Source organism: Sinohyriopsis cumingii, unplaced genomic scaffold, assembly GCF_028554795.1.
Source record: "Sinohyriopsis cumingii isolate HCF-2022 unplaced genomic scaffold, ASM2855479v2 utg002080l, whole genome shotgun sequence".
NCBI lineage: Eukaryota > Metazoa > Mollusca > Bivalvia > Unionida > Unionidae > Sinohyriopsis > Sinohyriopsis cumingii.
In genome coordinates this window covers 410,490-428,964 of record NW_028316126.1, presented here as the reverse complement: position 1 = coordinate 428,964, position 18,475 = coordinate 410,490, and the positions used below count along the sequence as shown (strand labels likewise).

Here is an 18,475-nt window from a genome sequence, read left to right as displayed (position 1 = left end):
TTATAGCATCAATCACAAAATGAAATATATACAGTATTAGCGTTGGAAAAGAAAGTTTTCTTTTTGTTATATTTTTTTTTTCTCACCCTAGCGAAACACTTTCTGCAAATGACCTTAATAAAGAAAAATAATAAATTAACCTAAACCACTTTGAATTTCGACCGTATCTTTTATTTACACGGCATAATGCGCGGAAGAAAATACCAACTGATCCGGGATTTCAGACAGCAGATGAATTGAACTTGATTCATTGAACATCATTAGCAATTGTACAATCAAACAGATGCAACAATGAAAAGTGGAACTATGAAAAATCGAGAATGTTAGATTTGCGAAGGATTTATTCCGAATCATTGTCTGCTAATAGAGAATTCATGTCAGTTGCTGTGTCGGCGATGCCCACACAGCGCGCCGTCCAAATGTGAAGTTGCGTTGTGCTGACAGACATAACACTGTGCCATAATTTATCTGATGGCATGTAAAGAAGCTGCTTAAATTATAGTATTTAAAAGTTTCTTCATTTTGTAAGAGCTCAAGAAATTAATTCTGGTTTGAAAGACAAGATGACGGCAAAACTCAGAAGACGTAGCTGTACAGTACCGTTGGTGTTGGAGACATCATAATAAAGGTAACTGCGTTAACTTCGCTTTTTGTTTGGTAATTTGTTGGATATTATCTTTTGCTGATCTTCTTTGAGCTTGGAGTAAATTTTACATTCTGAACATTTTTATTTGCACTTATCTGCTTAATATGTATTGCTGGGATATCATATAGAATATGAAGTCAGTATAATGGTACTATATTTTACAAATTTGAATGATAAAAGACTGGTAAATGATATAATGATAAACTACAAATTAAATAATTTGCCCATTATCCCAAATATGTTAATTAAAACAAACATTGAATGTAAATTCAGATATAATGAGCAGTTGTAAGAAGTAAGAAATAACATTTTATCCATTGAACCTGTTATGTGTTATCATCATCAGTTTTAAAATAAACACATGGAGACAAGTTTGCTTAAATTCTAAAATTAACACACACACACACACACACATATGATATTTTAATCTAATACAGAAATGGTGACATTGATATATGCAGACCAATAGTTTTTTTTCTTCTACAGATATAAATTAAAAAGCCTAATTCTGAGAGTTTCACCTACAACATTCATGATGGGAAAGGGCCACTAATTAAGAGCTGACATATGTGGAAGAAAAATACCATCCATGTTGAAAAGGGCTAGAGGTAATGTGAGAAAACATAATTTATCAATCTTATTTAACATTATTGTTGATATTTTATCTCAACTGGTCAAAAGGCTAAGTGGGTTTATGTAATGGTCCAGAGTGTGTTATTTATTTCACATCCCCTTCTGTCTTTCAACAGTAAGAAATTGGCTACTTTGGAGTCCATAGTTCTGATCAATTTGTTTATATAAAACTTGGTTTTGGGCTTAAATCAACATTTTGGATAAATCTAATAATGAGCAAAATCCAAGGATATACATGTGATCATGTATAAGATTAGTTGAGTTTTTTAACCAGCCTAAAAGCCATACTTCCACTATATAGGCTAAAATCATTAAGTTGTCCTTGAAGTTTGATGAGTGTTAACAATTAATAATAATAAGGTGATCTTTCATCTGAGTATGTTACCACCGCATGCAATATTTATACATGTAGTGCAGTTTTTACTAAACTTAGAATACATGCTTATATAAATGAGATCTAGATTGAAGAAGTGAAGATGCATACAAATACATGAGGTTATAACCACTACTGCTGATTCAAGTTTGATCATGCTTGGCCATTGGGCTTATATAGTCAAGTTTCACAATGATGTTTATTATGAGTGTGATAAAGGTATGTTAGTGAAGTGACCTTGCATCTGATTGGCAGAGTTTCTTATGATTTGCACAACAGTGTTTATGATCCAATTTAGATCTGACTTGTTTAATTATTTGCTTGTATGTCTGATGCTATAAGCAAAATCTATGCATATAATGTGGTGGTTCTACATCTCACTAGCGTTCTTGCTACTGCTCTTAAAACTATTTCTCATTAATTTTATCAGACTTGGTGAATAGATTTATCTCATCAAGATATAGCAAAAGAGCAATTTTGTAAAAAAAATATTCATTCATGTTAAACTCAAATTCTGCATCTGATTGGTTGACCTTGCAAATACTATAAGGGCTCTGTTTCTGACAAAAAGATTATTTTGATCTAATGTAGCAGAAATGCTTATATGATCAAAACATTGAACATATTTGATGACAAATAAGAAATAGTTTTTCATGCAAATTTGATAAACATTGATAAATCGGTTCATATCATTAAAAGCTTGGAAGAGTTTGATTACATGCGAGACCATCACATATTAATCATTCTTTATTTAGAGAATTATTTTTGTCAGGATTTAGTAAAATATGTAAAATCAGTATGGACTGGTTTTGTTATGTACAGCAACACTAGTTGTTTACTGAGTACTGAGGGAATTGGAGTAAGGCAAGGGTACATTGCAGTAGGTAACCTGGTTGACTTGATAACAGGATTTTAACACAAACATTTTTATCAGGAGTCTAGCATACTAACCATTGATTCACTGCAGATCCTGCCCCCATTAGTTACCTTTTAATACATAAAGCATTTGGGGTTTTTATGTCACAAATCCCATAGGGATTAAAATTAACATCATATGTCTCACTGGACAGTTTCGTATTTTGACATCCCTCTAATTTTTAAGGTAGAAGGCATGAACCTAATTATCACAAGCCTAGCATTTATAAATTTACACTTAAGCTAAATCTATAATGTCGATTAGATTTACTTTGAGTTAGGCATGGAAATAGGCTGGCTTGTTGGTGACTGCCTGTCACAGTTAGATGAGCATTGGAGATTATATGCGTAACTTAGTCTGCAAATGAGCTGCCGAATTTTATTTGTGTCTGCTAGAGAGGTAAATATAAAAAAATCTTGATGGTAGAGGGGTGATGAAAAGTATGCTAATTTGTTATAGTACTAGTGAACTGTATTCATGCATAAGGCACATACTGATTCTTTTAGTTGCCTTGTCACAGAAAAATATTAAAAATAGCTATTTCTAGTAAAAAAAATGAATGTAAAATGTACCTGCATCCTTTGACCCTACCAGAACCAAACTGAAAGCTCAAATTTGTGCATCTGCTTTTGCTCATCACAAACATAATTGGGAGTATAACTGCTAACCCTACCCTCTAGCACACATTTAAGATCTTTAGAGTTTTTAAATACAGCCTTCTAATTATACAAGTTTCATTACATTGGTCAATAATTAGTCACATGTGATGACACTTGTAACTAATCAAACCTCAGCAACTGAGAGCAGACTAACTGATATTTATATGGTACAGTGGCAATATACATTCTGTCTGCCGCAACACATGAAACAAACTGGACAAATCTGAAAGCCTTGAATTTGACTTTATTTATCTGTATGGTAGAACAGAACCTGAGTTGAAAAGCTTTTAAAGAAAGACCTTGATATCAAACCTAATAATAACTGCAGGAGTTATATTATGGATAATTAACCATTCTCTCAGTTTCAAACTGGGCATTCCATCCCATGGGGTTCTAAATGTAAACCAAGTGTAACTGATATCCTAATGAACTGTAAAGACCATAGCAGCACAACAGCAGGGGACCAGATATGTCCAGATCAAGAAATCATAGACCAGTTTCAAACTGATGATGAACCACATAAAAATTACACATCTGCTAGAACTTATGTTATGAAGATAACTTAAATTGCATTATTATTAATCCTCCTCCTCACATTCATCATAATTGAGATCCATCATATATGTTTTATTGTAAAATAGTTTATGCAACATAATTCAGTGAAGACCTTTGCTGCCAATTTACCAGTGAACCATTTGTTTCAATGAACATATTTTATGTTGTAACAAGGAGCGTCATTTAAACATTATGATACACTTATCATACCTGTATATGAAATCTTGATACTAACACTTATACTTGCAATACTACTACGAATAAAAACACCTGCATTGATAAGTTGATTATGTTCAATTGGACTTGTATCTAAATGATCACCAGCTGTATGAAAAGACATATTTTAATATATAGATATTGGATGGAATACTAGTTACCACAATTGAATAGTCATATGATAAATGATATATTATTTTAAACAATTTATATTTGCAGTGAAACATACTTTTACATTATTTTCCCTTAAATTTCATTTATAGAGCAGTATACTCTGCATTCATTAAATTACTGAAATGGTTAATAATACAACAACAAATACTGCAACTTCCAGAATCACAAAAATCAAAAGATATAAACAAAAACTTCCCTACATGTATCAACAGTTGTCACTTAATAGACAGAACTATGAAGATTTAGAATAGGATGTTAACAAATTAGGTATTCAAGTTAAAAAGAAAAAAATACCAAGTAAGCTTACTACCAAAAAAATCAAACAATAACAGTGAATTTTAGTACATTCCCAGGAAACAGAATATATGATTTTTCTTAACTTGATCTGATACATCTTAAATCTATAGAAAATGATTCATATTGTATGAATAAAATATTATGTAAACAAAAATTCCATCACTTTTTTCAGATGCAACATGCATACCCCAACCCATCCTTCTTGATCATAAAGTATACCAGCATTCCACTATAAGATGGGGAGCTGTAGTGGCTCAGTGGTTAGCTTTCTGGACCTGTGAAATAAGGTAGGTTCAAATTCTACCATCAGACCAACCTGGGTTAGCTACCATGGTGTGTCTTTGGGCAAGGCACTATACTTAAAGTGCCTTGGCACTAAATAACTTACTTGTGTTGGTTTACCATAAAAGGCCAAACCAAACACAAAAAAACAACAACTTTAAAATATGAGTTTTGTCAATACTAAGTAAAGGAAAATCATACTGAAGAAATGTTTTTGTTAATACAGTTTAATGGATCTAAAAAATCTCTTTCTTCTGCAGGAGTTTAAAATGTTAAATTAAAAAGGTCATGGTACACATTGCTTTGTTTGTACACATCAGGCTCCGTAACCCATATCCAACTAAAAATTTTAGTAGAGTCTGAATAAAACATATTTTAATCTGGATGATAATATTCTTTCTCCATTCATATATTACACCACCAAGATTGATCCAAATAAGATTACATTTTACTATAACACTGAGGATGAGTATGCCTCTTAACAACTGACAAATGTGGAGAGAATGGAGTTAAACTGAACTTTGATTTCTTTTCAACCATAGCACAAGATGATCATTTATTATGAAAAAACCTGAACAAAGTTGGAGTTCATAACCACGACAGTCTTGATATAATATAAATTCAATATATTATTGTTGTCTTGAGGTATAGTTCTGTATATTACAATCTCACACAAGATCAGGGTATATTTTAGTACCATACAGTTAATTCGGGATTGTATTAATAGATATTCTGGTGAATGAACATTAAATAAGATTTACTATTTTAGAACCAGTTGCAATAAAGTTTACTAAACAAGAGAAAATATGACTTTACTATAATATCTAAAATGTAAAATCTGCAAACAGAATACTTGCTTGACTTTACACTTCAGCTATATCATACTATTTATTTGAAATGAATTTATACAAATGGCATTAAATTGGGTTTCAGGCTGGTAATGACAATGGTAGTAGTGAATAGGGACGGTCTAAGGACTAGGGAACTTCCATGTTAAAAAGGGTATATCCACTCTGGGGACTATGTAATTTAACATGGGAGAAAAAAAAAATATCCATTCTAGGGACAAGGGGAATTTAACATGGGAGAAAGAAAAAAAAACTATTCACTCTAGGGACAAGGGAAATTGAACATGGGGAATAAATCGTGGGACTGTCTTGGGACTAGGGGAAATGGAACAGGGTCGGGACCCTATTTTAATAAGGTCCCAACCTGATGGGTCTATGAAAATGGAACAGGCGAAAATTGAAACAGGGAGGGGTCTCTATTTTTTTATTATTTTTTTAAACAAAAAAATAAAAAAGGGGTAGGCAATTGAAAGTCAAGATCTTTTCGAGAGATAGGAATGGCCCTGAAAAGGGCCTTTGGTTTTATGTTAATATACCCTTAACATAAAGGGCATATGTGACATCTTCTTCTTGACCTTAGGCTGCGCCTGACTGCAGGACCATAGATTAAGACTCTTTTGAGGCATCCTTGATGCTCCACATAAGATTCTTCGCATCCACAGGCTGGTGTCTGTCCTGTGGATAACTGTCCAGTTGGATCGGACATACACTGGTATGTCCGTCCGGAACATCATCGAAGACACAAGCGTTGAAGATTGTACGTCCGTCCACATGTTGGGGTGCTGAGTAACAGGTGAAGGAATGCAGTGAACTGTACTTATTTATAGGGAGAGGAAGGATTGAAACGGATTGAGTTTGTTGACCAATCCAAACACGCGTTACAAAATTCAGTCAGCCCACGTCCAATCCGAAGAGAGCAGTCTGTGACGTCACATAGTCTATATAGATTCGCTAGCGCCTGTGCGCAGTCAATCTAAGCGACAGTTTTTCAACATGACGGAAACTCAGAAAACGATCAGGTGGGGTGCACTGATGGTGGAGACTACCCAAGGGAACCCAGACTTACTTTCAGAAGAGGTGAATTGGGATTTTGTGGATTTTTTTACCTTGCAAGAATTTGTTCCTGAACCTTCGTCACCTTCTCCTTCATTACCGCACATGGAAAATTTTAGACAGAGACAGAAAGAAGAATTGGAGAAATTTATACAACAGCAAAAGGAAGCGGAACAAGCTTTTCTCCTACAGCAACAGCAGCAAGAAGAAGAGGTAAGAAAAAAACAACAACAAGAAGAAGCAGCAGCAAAGAAACAAGGGTGTCAAAATCAAACGGTCACGGTACTGTTAGACATTTTAGCGAAGTTAAGAAGTCTGAAACAAATGTATCAGACTTCTTTATTGCAGCCGAAGAGAATACGACCTTCCCAAGCTAAACACTCCAACCCTGTGACTACGCCTACCGCACCACCCTTAGTGATTTCAACGAAATCATCATCAACATTACGCAGTCCAGAAGTAGGCCTTGGCCGTGGCAAAGGCTTAAGACAGTTAAAGTTGATTGTTTAAACTCACCCCTTACACCAAAAAAGGCCCTTTTCAGGGCCATCCACGTCTCTCGAAAAGAGATAGACTTTCAATTGCCAATAACTAAAAAAAAACATTTTACCCAATAGTACCTGTCTGTGTATGAGTGTGCGTGAGTGTAGGTTCTTATTTTAAAATCAAAACCCAAAGACACTTACCTTTTATAATTAATTTATTCTTTTATAAATATTTACAATTCACAATTCACAACAGAGCACTTTAAAAAGTTCATAGACTTATTCTGTCTCATTGTTCACTCTGTTTTTTTTTTAATTTCTTCACTGTCATAGTCTTTTCCTCCTCTTCCTCCTCACTTTCTTCCCTTCTTTTCTTCTCCTGTTTCTTTTTCTTCACCTGTCTGTTTTCTTCCTCTTCTTCTTCCTCTTCCTCTGAAGAATCCCTCTCTTCTTCTGACTCCTCTTGTTTCTTTTTTGGGCAGTCTGGTGACCAATGTCCTTTTTCTTGACAATAATAACAGGTATCTTGACTTTTGTCTCTTCTAACCCCTTTTTTTTTCTTTTTTGACGGTCTGGACACTCTGAAGACCAATGCCCTTTCTTCTGACAGATATAGCAAGTATCTTGACTTTTATCTCGAAAGGAAGGAGAGTAGTCCGTGGGCTGGTCTGAAGAGAATTTTCTAATGACCCCTCGCAAAGCTCTGATGAAACGTTCGATCTAGGTAGTCTCTTCCATCGTTGTGCTCAGTTTGAGAGTGAAATGAATAGTGAAAGGACAAGACACATACCCTTTATATACGCTGGTCTGCTATGACTATAAATTAGTCCATGGTGTTTAAACTTTAGTCATTTGACTTTTTGCTATCGAGATGAAATGATCCAATTCATTTGAGAAGAAAGAAAAGAAAGTAAGAGGCAGAAATGTGATCTATCGCCTCGTACCAGGGCTGAAGTCTTGGCACAAATTCATGCCAGTGATTTTGAAGAGGACATGAGTGAACCAGAATCCAAACCCTCTAAACAAAGTTTACCACCCTTAGTCAACCCTGAAAAGTACTATGACATTCGAGAGACGCAAAAAGCGTCCCTCTAAAAAATTTAGAACTACGGCTTACAAATACACAGTGAAGTTTAAAGATTTCAAGTCTGAAGTACTGTTAGAGAAAGCAGAAGGGTTCATCACCGACATGTGGGATTCTTTGCTCACCACACTTAAGCGACAATGTCAACCCAAAGAAGATGATCGCTTGAGACTTTCCATACAACATGACGGCTTGAAATCCCCTGTTTGGATCGAGTTTAGCAGCCCTGCAAAATTGACCACTTCCAAAGTCATGGACAAGATTCAACACGTGCAACAATCTAATGACCAGTTTGACATCACCGATGGAAAAGCCACAATGGACATGACCCACGTCTCTCCTCCTCAAGGGACCGGGCAATGCAGAAAGACCTTATTGGTCAACAACCTTCGCATTACCAAAACAAGTCTTGTCCAAATTAACAATTTTCAAGACCACATGTGTTTAGCCCGAGCCATCGTGGTGGGATGAACCTATGCCGACAAGAACGACACGGTAGAATGGAAAAGAGCCTGGGAGAACATTCGAAAATCGAACCGAGCCAAACAACGAAATGAAGCAGAACTTATGTTACAACAAGCATGCCTGTCCAAAGACACATCCTGTGGCATTCCTGAGATGCAAAAATTGCAAGATGCCCTAGCTCCACGATACACCTTGAAAGTGCACCCTCAAGAAATGCGCGGGTCTCTGTTGTTTCGAGGGAAAGACTTTAAGGATGGAAAATACATTCACCTCTATCATCACGATGACCATTTCGATACCATTACCACTATCACTGGATTCCTGGGATACAAATATTACTGTGAGAAATGTGACTTATGATGGTTATAATAATCGAGAGCACCACAAATATTGTGGATCGAAATGCTCAGGATGTTTGGCCTCTCAACCCTGTCTGAGCGAAGGGCACGAACCAGTGCATTGTCCTGCTTGTCTGCGCACATTTGTCAGCCCTGCCTGTTACCAACAACATCTGAAGATGCAAGGTTCACAGAAGAAATGTGCTTGTCAAGTCCTGAGATTGTGCCCAATGTGTGGACAAGGTCTATGTATCAACAGTACCAAGGCACACGTATGTTCAGGAAAGAAAAAATGTCACATTTGTCACTGCATCGTGGACTTGGAACACCAATGCTACATGCAAAAATACCAATCCCAACCAGAGAAAGAGGATGGTCACAAGAAGAAGAAAGGCAATTTCATCTTTTTCGATTTCGAATGCATGCAAGAGACCGGTATTCACATTCCTAATTTCTGCGTGGCTCATCGAGCGTGCGAGAAGTGATTCAAGAACCTATCTTGAGTTATTGCCCTCACTGCAGTAAGATTCCTGGAGGGCGTGAAAAAGTCTTTCAAGGACCGAACACACTAGCCGATTTCACACAATGGGTCTTAGACCCCATCGACAAGACGTGGAGCCAAGAGGACATCGAACATTATTATGGAGAATGTCATCACCATGCCACGGTGATGGCTCACAATTTCTCCGGATACGATGGACAGTTTCTTTTGAGATGCTATACGGAACGTGGCACCGAGTGTCCTAAAAATACTTTGAACGGAGCCAAAATCATTTTCATGCAAGTGGGACAAGTGCAGTTTAAAGATTCGATGAGCTACTTAGCCATGCCTTTGAGTCGAATGCCTAAAATGTTTGGAATGACAGAAATGGCTAAAGGGTACTTTCCACACTTTTTCAATACAGAAGCCAATCAACACGCCGTTCTACCCCATTTGCCTCAGGCTCACTATTACGACCCTGACAATATGCGTACCGAACGAGAAACTTTCTACGCTTGGTACCAGGCTCACGCCTCCGACCCTTTCGACTTTCAGGAAGAAATGCTAAAGTATCGTTGTTCCGACGTGGACATTTTACGGCGATGCTGTGGAAAATTTCGAGAACTGTTCATGGAACACGGAGGGGTTGATCCTTTGAAAGAAGCTTGCACCATTGCCAAAGCGTGTTCCTTAGTCTACCGACAACGATTCATGCTTGAAAACACTGTGGCTGTCATCAGTCCTGAAACGACCAACTATGTCAAACGTCAATACTCGGTCAAAGCCCCATGCTGGTTGCATTACTTGTGCGACAAGGAAGACAAATGGATTCAGCATGCCCGCAACGGACAGGGCGAAAAGATCATCGGAATGCATTCGGTCGATGGCTGGGACTTAGAAAACCCCAAGATCATGTACGAGTTTAACGGTTGCTTATTTCACGGATGTCCCGTCTGTTACCCTGACCGCGGCACTAAAAATCAGTTCTTACAACGAACCATGGAAGACTTGTACCAGGCCATTTGTCAGCGACGCCTAAAGTTAGAACAGGAAGGATACCAAGTGGTGGAAATGTGGGAACACAAATACGATCACCGTTTGAACACCGATCCCGAGTTTAAACGCCTCATGGAAAGTTACCAGTTCATGGACCCCCTGAACCCAAGGGATAGTTTGTACGGAGGAAGGACCAATGCCACCTGTTTGCTGTACCAAGCTGACAAAGAGAAAAGAGAAGAAATCAAATACTTGGACGTGTGTTCACTGTATCCTTACGTGTGCAAATATTGTTGCTTTCCTGCAGGGCACCCACAATTGTTCACCGAACACATCGACCTAAAAAACATTCGACAATACGAAGGCTTGATCAAGTGCAAAGTTTTGCCTCCCACGAACCTATACCATCCCGTCTTACCTCGCCATTGCCAAGGCAAACTTATGTTTCCTTTGTGCCGTACTTGTGCTGAAACGTGCAACCAAGATCAACCTTGTCATCACACCCAGGAAGAACGGGCCTAGGTCAGCGTAGAATTGTTCAAAGCTCTGAACATGGGATACCAACTGTTAGAAGTGTACGAAATTTGCCACTTTCCCAAGACACAATAATTCCACAAGGGTGACCCCACGCAGAAAGGCATTTTCGCAGACTACGTGGATGCCTTTTTGAAACTGAAGCAAGAAGCCAGTGGCTATCTGTCCTGGTGTCACACTCCCGAAGACCAAAAGACATTCAGAGAGAAATTCTGGGCACAAGAAGGCATTACTTTAGATCACATTGAGAAAAACGAAGGCAGGCGATCGTTTGCCAAAGTGATGTTAAATTGCTTGTGGGGTAAAATGGCACAATGACCGTGTTTACCCAAGACGGAGTATTTGACCGAACCTTCCCGCTACTTTCAGATGATTCACAACAAAGCCAAATTCATGAAACACGTGGACGTCGTTCGTGAGGATTTGATCTTGGTGAATTACGAAGAAGATCTGAACTTTGTAGAAGATGACCCCTTTGGAAATGTCATCATTGCAGCTTACATGACAGCTCATGCTCACTTAAAATTGTACGAAGCTTTAGAACTGTTAGGGGAACGTGTCTTGTACTTTGACATGGACTGCTGCATTTGTATCGATCACCCGAGTCAACAGCACCCTGACAGCGAAGGAGACCGTTTAGGAGCCTGGACAGACGAGCACCCCGATGACAAGATTCTAAGTTTCGCCAGTGGCGGTCCCAAAAATTACGGCTACGAATACTGGGACAAACAAGGAGAAGTGCACACGAAGTGTAAAGTGAAAGGACTTACTCTGAATTATCGTACCAGTCGAGTGGTCAACTTTGGCGTATTGAAAGAAGCCTAGTAGTCTAGAGAAAGTGACCACCTATCAACCCAACAAGATTGTACGTTTACCCACACACCACATCGTCAGTCGACCCTTGGAAAAAGTCTATCAAATCGTGTAGCAGAAGCGAGTGCGGCTTCCCACCCACTTTACTTTGCCGTATGGACATGTCGGTATAAAACATTGGTTGTAAGAGGATAGCCACCCACCAGAAGGATGACTTCGCCACAGCAAGAATCGAGTGAGAAATCCAGTGAGAACTCCAAGTTCAAACCCTACCATTTTCCAGTCTTCTTACCTGACTATTGTGATTGTGCCCGTCGATTGGACACGTTTCAAAAATGGCCTACGGATAGGGAAGGATTACCTTCTTCGTATGTTTTAGCTAGAACAGGATTTGTCTACTTCGGACCTGAGTCAGGATTGGGATACGAAGTACAGTGTTTCGCTTGCGGACTGAAGTTACGAATGGATCTATGCATCTACAAAGATTCAGTTATTCTGGAACATACTCGATGGTCTCCGCACTGCTCTTACCTTTCAATGGCCTTTCCACCCATTAAACTACGGTACAATTATGACGGTACCTTAGAGACGGTACCTTCCAAAACTAGACGTAAGCACATTGCATCCTATTTCATTGTTGTTTCTTTTCCACATAATAGCTTATTTTTGATAAAATGTTAAACTTTACTAATCTTTTATCAAGATCACTTTAGTTTGCAAAAATATATATTGTCATTTATTGGCATTCTACATTGGCATTCTACATTGAATTTTGTAAACTAGCTATAAACCTGACCTAAGTACTCAACTTAACTGCTGACAGAAACAGTCTACAGTAAATGTATTTCATTTCTATAGCTCGATGGATACACATTACATCTTTTAAAGCTGTGCACAGAATAGGCCGACATATCACGAGTCAGGAAAACATGGGGGTGGTATCCCCTGTGTCCAAAATTAATATCATTTTGAATAGAATATTCTAGTGACAATTGCCTCTTTTCAAATGGTAAGCATTGCTTTTTTTATTTTCGTCAATCTGTCAAATTCGGTATGCATTTTGCTTTAATATTTGAGATGGAAACCTTAGGTGCATATAAATGTCAGACAGCATTGTACATCATGGATGGTGTCCAACATACTTTTATGATCATAAAACAAAATCCCATTGTTTTAGTTATGGCCACTGATTTAAAAAATATTCATCCAAGCTAAATATAATAATAATAATAATGAGGACTTTGTATAGCGCCTAATCTTTAGAAGCTCTAAGCGCTTTGCAACATTAGACAACATAAAAACATACACAATGATATGATTACAAAAACAAACACCATGAAATCAGAAAACATAAAAAACATGCTGAGAATATTTAAGGTATTTAACATTATTAAGTCATTAAGTTTGTTTTTGCAGTCAGAATAAGTAGTTTTGAGAGCACTCTTGAATGGGATCACTGCGTCTTTGTGTCTAAGTTCAGTGGGCAATTCATTCCATGTTGCTGGGCCCTGGTATGCAAAAGAATGCTATCCATGTGACTCTGTTTTCATAGTGAGAATACTGAGTATATGATTGTCGGAAGAGAAGTGTAAGTATCTTGCTTGTGTGTACACATAGGTGAGGTCGGATAGGTATGTTGGACTAGAGTCTGTCAGTGAAACGTAGCACAGAGAACTAATGTTGTGTTTGATTCTGGATCGAATGGATAGCCAGTGTTGGGTACAGAGCAGCGGGGAGGTGTGCTCTGATTGTGGTACTCTAGGTATGATCCAAGCAGCTATGTTTTGAACTTTTTGAAGTCTCTGCAGTAGATATTAAGATGAACCAGACAGAATTGATTTACCATAGTCCAGTCTTGAAAGTAGTAATGAACACACAAGTGTTTTAGTGACATCAGCTGAAAGATATCTGAGAATGGAGCTGATGCGTCTCAGCTCAAGATATGCAGCCTTGCATATGTTCATGACATGTTGGTGCAATGTGAGAGTACTGTCCAGAGTAACACCTAGGTTTTGTACTGGTTGTGTGAATTTAATGTTGGTGTTGCTGATATTTATTGTGTGAGGTAAAGGATGTGAATGAGAAAGTCTTTGTGTTGTAATCAGAATGGCTTCAGTTCTATCATCATTCATCTGCAGCTTGTTACAAGTCATCCATGATTTCACATCAGAAATGCACATCTCTACACCTTGGATGGTAGCATCAACTTCAGTTGGGTGGCTAGATTTGTATATTTGGGTGTCATCAGTATACAATTGGTGAGACACTGGATGATGATCTATGACACTTGAGAGCAGCTGAGTGTATAGAGTGTAGAGAACAGGTCCAAGAACATACCCCTGTGCAACACCACAACATAGATCAACTGGGCTGGAGTGTAATCTATTTGCAGACACAACTTGTGTCCTGTGGCAAGGGCGATATGCAGATTGTACATTGCTAAAAAGACTCTTTGAATTCAGACAAGATGCAAGCTGGGATTGAACAACCTTTTGTAAGATTTATTGTATGAATTTGAAATTAGAAACCGGGCAGTAGTTCTTTAAATCCTTATGGTGTAGTGTTAGTTTCTTCAGCAGAGGTTTTACAATGGGAGTTTTGAAAAATGATGGAAATTATGCTGATGAGAGAGAGGTATTAATAACATCAGTTAGTGAAGGCAATACTGGATCTAAGCACTCAAGCAGCAGTAATGTTGGAATTGGATCAAGTTCACATGACTTTGGTGCACTCTAGGATGATTACTTAAAAATGCATTTATTGGTGGTGAGAGACTAAATACATGACTTGATACTTGTGTTTAGCTTTAATTGGAAAGCTGAAGATTAGTAATCTTTTGACATACATATCTTAATTGTACCATTTAATTTACAAAATTCAATGTAATTTGCATTGGTAAAATGTGTAGCACAAGAAAAATCATTATGAATCAGAGATAAACAATATCTTTGTTTTGTCTGGAGCTTGACTAATTTATTGCACATTTCTGTACACTATTTTGTCTTTAATCCAGGATTATTCACTGCATTCGGATGCATTTCATGGTGAAAATTCACCAGCTGGATTTAAAAGTGGTGAATATTGCTAGCGATTGTTCTGCAAACCCTGTATGTCACAAGGAGTCAGTGTATTCAAGGACTCATACAGTATTTACAAGTTCTCATTGATATTTCAGATGAAAATGAAGAACTGAAAAAAGATGAAAATCTCAAGTGGAAACCTTTCTGGTCAGCCATCTCATCCAAAACCTCCTGAAATGGAGAGTATTTTGCAGACTCCAAGATTTCCTCTTATCCTGGTGGTATGTTCTATTTAGTTTATCTGGTCTCTTTTTATTTTTTATCAATTGCTTTTATACCATGCCACAATTGGAAATTCTTTATCAAAAGTATGTATAAATTTCATCATTTTTCTGTCTGTTTAATAAGATGTGTTTAAGAGTACTTACTTACTCATGATGCTGTATATATGAGATTAGATGATTTGTTAAAAAAGAATGCATTTTGTGATATATTGTATCACTGCTTTATATACAGTGGTCATTGCAACCAGTATGCATTTTGTTTACATGCCAAAAAATCCAGTCTGATTTCTTTGTTTCTTTTTTACTGCAATTAAGGAGTAGTGATAATCTTTATACTCTTAGCTGCATCCAGAAGGACAACACCATCACCATCCCCATCCACTCTGGAGTGGAGAATATAAAGATTTCTCTCTGCCAGTTCCTCTGCAAGTAGTAAGTATTGAGGATGGGAAAAAAATGTACATTATAGAATAATGAAACAAATACTACAGGTGTTGACTTTTATGTAATCTCTTATTTCATTTACAGCTCTCTGAATACGAGTAAGTAAATTATACACTGTATTTATGAATTTAATTCTCATCTAAGGTAGTAGAACTGTTTTATGTTTGACAAAATGTTGGGTAATTTGTGGCCATACACTAAAAACACATTTTGTAGCATTGTAAAATGCTCATGTTCAATGCACGTAAAACTCATTGGTTTGTTGTCACTTCAGTTTATAATAGTCTTGTCATCTTGTAGACATTTTGAATGTTAGTGTTCAATGCTAAGGTCATATACATTGATTCAACATCAAAATTTGTTTGCAAAATGGAGGATTATGACATGAAAGCACAAGCTCTTGTAGCTTAGATACTGTTATTTCAGAACATTGTGAGATGTTAATTAATTAAATTATAGGTCATAAAACATACTGTTCAAGACTTATTTGTGCAAATAAACAATGAATTGTTTTTCATTGATGTGTCGACTGTTCATCATTCCATTGGTTTTTTTTTTTATTTTTCTTTCTGATGTATACCATTGTCTTGTGTAAGTCAGACGCCTAAACCATCTACATTGAATGCAGACTTTACAGACACCAGCAGTGAAACAACATATCCAGGGAATAAAAAAATAAAGGATTATAGGGACAAGTTTTCATATAAACTGTACAAAAACCATGTATTTCATTCAATAAATATATTTCATTGTTAAACCCATGTTCACTGTACAGATCTTTTTAAGGAGTTTATAATAATGATCTTGATCTTTCAAAACTAATTTCATCACAAATCTGTTACAGATTTCCAGTTCAATGTACTTACGAAAATGGACACAAATATTGAGAATTTGTTGGAGCAGCTGGCCCTCCAAGTTCATACACAAGGTCCAGACACAGAATATAGAGAAGCAATTCTTGCAATGCCATGTGATTCAGTGGAGGAACTAGAGGGCCTTTGCCAGAGGTTGGAGGAGAATCCCAAACTCTCCAAGAAGATGGTAAATTGGGGCTTTATTTTCTATTTAAAAAAACTGTTATAACCTTTATTTGCTGTTGTGAACCTCAATATGCATCATGCAAGTTCTGCAGTGCCTGTATAGTTATTTTTGGGGGTGGGGTGAACATGTAGTGGTCGGCTGTTTTGTCTTACGGATGTAGGCCAAAACATGTTTAGAGATGAACATGTAACAGGTATTTTACTACATATACACTATTACATATTATGTGGCTACTTTAATTCAATCCTTGAGTGAATGTCATTTATGAAGTTAATAGATTCACGGTGGTTAATTTGGTTTATAATTGCTATTAGTACATTGTGTTGCATAGTTAATGTTATCAAATTTTTTTCAAGTTAGAGAAATTAAATTTGCTTGCAAAACCATGGCAAAAAGTAACTATATACAAGCATATTTTGTCACATCGATCATGAAATACTACTACTAATAATAATATCAAAATCAAAAAATAGTAATATTATTATTATTATTATTTTCAGATATGCTACTTGAGCTCCCTTGGCAGATTTACAATTGGGGATAGTGTCTGCAGGATGATGAAAAAGCTTAAAACAAAAAGACTGGCCAGAGTATAGTCCAAAGGGACGTAAAGGGAAAAAAGCATTTCAAGAGCTTGTGATATGTCAGGTTTTGATAAGTAAGTATGGCTTGATTTAAATTGTGTTTTTCATGTGACTTGCCAGAGATTTTTAAATGAATTGATAAACTAACTTGAGACCACATTTCAAAGTACATGTTTTAAAAATATTCCATTGATTATTGCTGGCATTTAGAAAAATGCAATGCATCCTTTGTTGTGAAACTTATTTTAAAACATTGTATTACTCTTGCAGAAGCCTGCTTGAAAACTAATGGCAAAGCAAAGGCAAATGGAATGGAAGAGACCATATCAGAGACCCTCAAATATGCACCCAACCAACGCAGAATGACAAAAAACAAGGTAATACAAATGACTCTTATTTCATCAATATTGGATTCAGTTTCGTCTTTTAAAGCATAGTATTTGCAAAGCGGATGCATTTCTAAACTGATAACAAAATCAGCTTATCCTATTGCCCAGGACTATCAGAGCTAGAGTCCAGCTAACTACAATATGCATATATCTTGTCTAATCGGACAAGTGCCTCCATTTGGAATTTTTATTCACATGAAATATTTGGACGAAATAAATTCATCTTTGTGCAAATTGATTGCACCATCCACTTGCCAGAACTGACAAGTAAGTGCAAAGTTATCTTGTATCATGGCTTAACGATAGTAAGGGAAGCACAAGTGCAGTGAAGAAAATTTCATACATTTTTATAATGCTGATTAACATGACTTCTGCATATGTAACTAGTGCTGAGATGATACGGCTTTATTTAAGCATTACAATTTTGTTTTAATTTGCAGGTGCCTGAGCAGAAGAAGTAATAGATAAACTTTACAGTGGAGTTGGAGACTGATTCTGATTCATAATCTTAATTAAATCTAGAAAATAAACATTAAAGTCATATTAAAATATCTGTTGTATTGTTTCCTTCTTTCATTTTTCTCTTAAAAACAAATGTCTGAACCTTTAGTCTGTAAATTCAGTGGATTCCTTATCAGCCCATCTACTTTTACTTTACACCATGCTACTTTTAAAAAAAAATGAATTATCCCCATTGGGGTAGGTCCCCCCCAACCCCCCACCCTACTTTGTCAACTTACCTGCCACATTTGAATCTAATGGAAGGTCCTGCTGTAAAGCCTCTTAGTAAAACTACCGAACAAGAGGATTTCATACATTTGCAACTCCTAGATGGATGGTAATGTTTTCATTTTTGTAATGTAGA

The 18,475-nt window shown here is 36.8% G+C and overlaps 1 long non-coding RNA gene across 1 annotated transcript; it reads left to right on the top strand.

Moving 5' to 3' along the window:
* The first annotated feature begins 14,922 nt into the window (after positions 1 to 14,922).
* On the top strand, positions 14,923 to 18,161 carry LOC149771166 (uncharacterized). The gene is made up of 6 exons (XR_016418402.1): positions 14,923 to 15,149; positions 15,495 to 15,584; positions 16,441 to 16,637; positions 17,138 to 17,295; positions 17,492 to 17,598; positions 18,051 to 18,161. It is a non-coding gene; the product is annotated as an uncharacterized LOC149771166 (long non-coding RNA).
* Positions 18,162 to 18,475: the final 314 nt, after the last annotated feature.